We start from the raw sequence: 6,717 nt of genomic DNA, 5'->3' as shown, positions 1-6,717 counted from the left end.
CGATGCCTAACAACTGAACCAGGGCATTCCACCAGGTCAGGGCACCATCTTCAAGCGTGCCCGCAGCAAATTTCACTCTGTCCCCAACCGGAAAGTTACACATCGCGAATACGGACTCTGCCTTTTCGAACCAGCGCAAGAGTCCTACAGCCCCTTCAGTCCCACTGAAGGTCTACAGCTTACAATCCATGAAGGTTTTAAACGTGCAAACAGGCGGATGGTGCGGATTCTGTTGCACCTGCTGACCTATTAACGAAAGAACATAAAACAAACGGGTAAGACTCAAGCATGCGACTCAAGGATAAAGAATGTTTGGTACACATCGTACCAGCCTGATAAGCCGCTAAGGCTTCAGCCACGCGAGTGTTAATGAGATCGGTTAACTCAGCCTGAGTCATAGCAATATGGCCACGTCTACCATCGCGGCCTCCACCACGTCCACCATTACGTCCGCCACGTCCGCTCATGATTCTATATATAATAAAAGGAAAGATTTAACATGCAAGTACAAGTAGGAGGCAAGCATTACTATGATCTCCACATATTTCTACGTTCTTGCATAACATCAACTGACATAGCAGAATCCTTTTTCACACTTGTTAAGTTTCACTGGTACTCACATGCACCCCACATTATTATTATTATGTGTGCACCCACAATAATAATCCAATTTGCATGTTCATCTCAGCTCCACTCAATTCGTGTTAGAAAGGTTCCCCGAATTCAAGCAATACAGTAGGTGACACCACAACACAGATTATGAAAGTTCAAGGAAAAGTTGTACTCTGAAAACACATAATGTGGGTTATTATCATATAAGTTCATACTGTTGTGCCATGTGTGCATTCACATGTAATGTTATCTAATAGCAAATACTAGAAATAATGTGCAGTAGTAAACAAGAGACGAACCTTGCAGTCTGGAGCTGAGTGTCATGGTCGATTTCCGATCAGTTCGGTTATAGTCTGGTTTTATAAAAACGTTTTAAAACCAAGTTCACTATAACCAGTGGCTCTGATACCAAACTGTCACACCCTCAAATTACCACTTAGGGAGTATCCCTGTTAGGCGTGTGACCACTAGTAATGAGCCACCAATTACATTGAATCCATAAGTTTAAAATAAAGTTTCATCATTTAATAGTAATAAAATCCAAACATAAGTAACTCGAAAACCATCAAGTTCAGCGGAAGCGTTAACGTAACATAATGTAAAATATTTTCCAAACAACCATAGTAGTTAAATGTTTGATAAATAAACCCATCAATGCAACCATGACCACTCACGCCCTCCAGCCAACAAGTTCCTGTTCCCAAGTACCTAACGACCTGCGAGCATGTAACAAGTGTATCAGACAAAGCTGGCGAGTTCACAGTTTTAGAAAACGTTTGTTACCAGTTGTATGTAAAACAGTTCAATAACCAATGCAAGTAATATTGTTAATATCTCAATTTTGAACAAGATGGCTCCTGAAATACATGACTGCCCTTCCCACGTACTCCTATCTAGTACTGGGCCACGACTGGGTCATTAGTTCACATCCGTCCTACCTAGGAGCGGTGTGAGGGTGCCAAACCTAAGTAGCGCTACCAACTAATACCCGTTACCCTCCAGGTAACATAATAAGGGACTTACAAGATTGATAGGTGAGAATATTAACCAATATACCCGTTTTTACCCAAAAGACTTATCCCTCCACGGGAAACCCACTGACTGTCCCCAACCACTGGGACGCATGCTCGAATGTAGTGAACTCACCTTCGGTTTGCTCGGTTAGACTAAGTGCCCGCTTAACCGTTAATCAATCAAATCCTACCGGGTTTACAAAGATAGTTAGTTCGGTGTAATCACGCATTTATTCACATAAAACATTTCAAACAATCCATGTATCGCATATTAACACACGACAGGCAAGTACTTTGATTATAGACTATTCACAACACTAATTACTGAATCACATTCCCTTCACATTCGGATCATAAGTGTTCCATGTTACCACACTTCCGAATAACGCACCGTGTGTTATATAAATTCGGTTCGTCATACGGCTCCCAAGTCAACCGCTCCAGCCGTTAAACCCGTTCGGCTGGGTCGTTCCAACCACTTAACCTACTGATGCACCCGGCCCATTACCCCAAATCAAAACATGCGCAGCCCATAAATTCACATGAGGATTATTATGTTAGTAACCACTTACTGATCTATTAGATACATGTAATATTCATGGGTATGCCCGATTACTAACCCATTACATATGATCGGAACCCATTAATAACAGTCAACTCATAACATAGCATACAATTTGTCCAGCCCACTAGGTCTATTTAGTATTGATCCAATATGTCATGCTAAAATCACAACAGTGGTCGGACTTGTAAATAAATCATACAAATCAATTAGCCTGACATGAATTTTCCTATACACAGTCATCACATCATATTCAAAGAAGCATGGCACCTTGATTCGGTTATCTTATATCATCAACATCACGTATCATCGTTAAATCAACATACATATATATATATATATATATATATATATATATATATATATAACTCGTTAAATCAGATTATGTATAAACAAGATCATACTTAACCGAATTCACATATCATTAACAAACAGTAACCATCCACCTCATTTAATCATACATATAAACAATATGCACCTTAATAATAATACAGATATGATTACACATAAATGCCAACAATTCGGTCACAATCCCATATCAAATAAACAAGATAAATTCATTAACATTATCATTCATCATGGCTCATAATTTCAGCCCATGTGATTGTTTGGAAAGGTCCAATAGTGTTGAGAATTGGTGGGTTTAGATCAGTATGTCATTCTTGATTTCCTCAAAAGCAATTAGTGATCTCACATGACAATCTTTGTTTAATCAAGTGGTGGTCAAATTCATACATCATCAGTAACATGAACTAATTATTACTATTGACAATCATAACAATTAACACATAACATGAAAAATCAATAAATGAGAGACACTAACCGGAATCTTGACTAATTTGAATGCAATCTCGAACAGGGGGGGGGGGGGGTGTTTGCTACTGCCGTTCGTAGAAGGTGGGGTAAGGTAGGGTTTGTTGTAATGCGATATATTAATATTGTGTACGTACAATTCCTATATAATGCCAATAACAAACAGTGGGCCGATTACAAAGGCTGTTACAAAGACTATTGGGCTTCAAAGATAATATCATACATGTGGGCCGGTTAATCTAGTTATTTCGGTTGCATATATTGGACCGACTTAATCAAGTCTACAAAGAACATGTCTTGCTACTAGAAAGGTATAATTATAAAACCCACATATATGCGGCCCTACAAATTCCACTAAGTTATATAACTCAGTTAACAAGCGTCTACGTTTAACGGAGTTAAGTTCACAAGATTAAAACGTAGCTAACCTTGAAAGTTCGGGTTGTCACACGAAATCTTTGCACAATTTCTCATTCGTTGACCCAAAAATTATATCGTCCACATAAATTTGTACTATCAGAAGATGACCATCAACGACTTTAGTGAAGAGAGTGGTATCCACTTTTCCACGAATGAACTGGTTAGCGAGTACGTGTTGAGACAAAGTCTTGTACCAGGCTCTCGGCGCCAGATGTAGACCATACAACGCTTTGTCCAGCAAATAAACTTTGTTCTTGTGGATTGGGTTAGTAAAGCCCGGCGGCTGACCAACATAAACCTCCTCTTTGACCTTCCCATAAAGAAACGCTGACTTTACATCCAACTGATATACTTTCAAATTCTTCCAAGACGCAAATGCTAGGAAAATTCTGATAGCCTCTAGTCGTGCGACAGGAGCATAGACTTCGGTAAAATCAATCCCCTCCTGTTGACTAAAGCCCTGAACAACGAGTCGAGCTTTGTTCCTTACAACCACTCCTCTATCGTCCCTCTTACATTTGAAAACCCATTTTGTATTGATTTTCCTTTGACCATCCGGCAAATCAACCAACTTCCACACCCCCAACTTTTCAAACTGACTTAACTCTTCTTGCATCGCTATGACCCAAGAGTCTTCAGTAAGCGCCTCTTTGTAAGTTCTCAGTTTGACCTGCGAGATAAAACAACATAATGAAAATTCAGTTTGTAAAGGTGCTACTGTAGAATAAAAACATGTTAAGCCCTGGTCAATTTGATGTCTCGTGCGAACGCCCGATTGCAATTCTCCTATAATCAACTCCTCTGGATGATAAGAAAGAGTTCGCGGCATCACTTCGCTTGTAACTTCTACATTTCCCTCCAGATTAGTAACATTCTGCTCTGCATCTTGTTCACCAACTTGGTTTGTTTGACTTGACAACTTGATCTGCTCCCCCTCAAGATCTGAATCACCATGATCAAATACTGGCATGTTATCAGCTTCTTGATCATCATTCACCTCCGACTGATTATCAGGAGCAACTTCATCCTATTCACCAGCATTACTAGGACCTGCTTCATCGTCATTTGAAGTTTCCCGAGGTCTTCCAGAATACTCTGCTGGGAACTTGAGCTGCGACTCATACTCTCGCAAAATATCCAGCTCATCAAAGAAATCTTCTTCTTCCTCTGATTCTTCTCTCATGTCAATCGAATCCCAAAGTTTGTCATAATTATATCTCCATGAATCACCAGGATTCTGTGGTGGCATAGTGTAACCTTGACATTCAACATTCGCTGCTTCAATAATCCGCTTCTCACTTGGAACGAAGACACGTCGTGTAGGACTTGAATAGCCAACAAAAATGCCCTCAATGCTCTTCGGACCAAACTTTCCATTAGGCTCTATCACCGTACAGGGAGATCCAAACGGTTCTAGATACTTCAAATTCGGCTTGCGGTTATTGATTAGCTCAAAACACGTCTTGTTGAACTTCTTTACAGTAAGAACTCTGTTGAGAGTATAGCATGCAGCAGAAACAGCTTCTGCCCAGAAATTAATTGGTAACTTAGAGTCTGCAAGCATCGTTCTGGCTGTCTCGATTAGCGTCCGGTTTTTGCGTTCTGCTACTCCATTCTGCTGCGGAGTGTACGGAGCACTAAACTCATGCAGTATACCTCTTTCATCACAAAATTCTTCCATCTTACTGTTTTTGAACTCAGTACCATTATCACTACGAATTCTACAAATCGGCCTCTGGTAGAGATTCTCAATTTTCTTAAACAATGCCATCAAGTTGTCAAACGTTTCGTCTTTTGATTTCAAAAACATAACCCAAAAAAATCTGGAATAATCATCAGTCACGACCAAACAGTAGGAATCTCCTGTTATACTCTTGACATTCACTGGACCAAACAAATCCATGTGAAGTCGTTCCAATGGTCTTGAAACTGAATTGACTTGCTTTGTAGGGTGTGACTTTTTCTTCTGTTTGCCTTTGACACAACTTATGCACTCCCCTTCCAGATGAAAACCTTTGACATGCACTCCTGTCACCAAATCGTTATGCACCAAGTGATTCATCTTCCTTAGGTGAATATGCCCCATCTTTCGGTGCCATAATCTTGATTCTTTTTCCGTTGCTCTGGACACAAAACAATGAGCCTGACCCGTGGTTGTAGTAGCGACACTCATGTCCAACATGTACAGATCATTGACTCTTGGTGCCCTCATGATGATCCATTCCTCAGGTATCACAAATCCCGGTTTCAAGATCAAACATTCTTTGTCGGTGAAATGAGTAGTATACATCCTGTCACAGATCTGGGAGATACTCAGCAGGTTGTTCTCCAGCTCAGCGATGTAGTTAACTCTCTCAAATGTTACGATGCCGTTCGATAACGTTCCTTCACCTATGATCCTTCCTCCTTGATTACCCGCAAAACCCACGTAACCACCGTTAAAGTTATTCACATCATACAGCAACGCGGTCTTCCCTGTCATATGTCTCGATGCTCCACTATCCATGATCCACCTGGATACAAGTTTTGGAAGATCCTGCACATAACAAATCATCACTTAAACAACTTCAAGAAATATGCCGATTCATGCTTCGCTAACCAGGAAGCTCCGACAATTCAAACTGTTTAGTGAAACATGGTGTCCACCCAGGCCTCATCAGCCTTAGGTGTAACCTTGACTCTCGCAATTTGAATTTTGAAATTTTCAGCCTTGAGAGGTGGAAAATTTGCATCATAATCAACCATAATTGATTCTTTAGCCTTTTTCACCTCAGAAGTTGAAACTTTCTTCTCAACTTTTGATTCAATTTTAGGTTTCCACACCTGTTGAGTTACTGCAACCCTTTTGTAAAATTTATCATTTTGAATTACCAACTTCTTTACGGGTTCATTTTTTACTTTTAAGTTGTCAATTTTAACATTTTTCTTCTCAACAACCTTCTTTTCAACAAACATCGGTGCTTTACCCTTCACATCAACCTTCTTCTGTTGAACTTTCACAGCTTCAGTCTTAGGCTTCACATAAGTACACTTTCGTGCAATGTGACCAACCTTATCACACCTAAAACAAGTACGAGTATCAGCTACTCGACTCGTGCCTTCAGACTGAGCCTGTGAAGCTCTCTTCTCAAAAAATTCTTTGTTAGATTTTGAAAAACTTTCTTTTTCTTCATCAGCAAGTGAACTTGAACTGTTCACAAATTTTTTCTTCTCGACAAACCTCTTGTTTGGAACATTTCTTTTCTGATACGGTTTAGCCCCCTGATAACCACCCGACCAGTTGTTTCTGTTATTATT

The sequence above is a fragment of the Helianthus annuus genome, chromosome 7 (genome assembly GCF_002127325.2).
Source record: "Helianthus annuus cultivar XRQ/B chromosome 7, HanXRQr2.0-SUNRISE, whole genome shotgun sequence".
Classification (NCBI taxonomy): Eukaryota; Viridiplantae; Streptophyta; class Magnoliopsida; order Asterales; family Asteraceae; genus Helianthus; species Helianthus annuus.
This window is presented reverse-complemented; position numbering follows the sequence as displayed.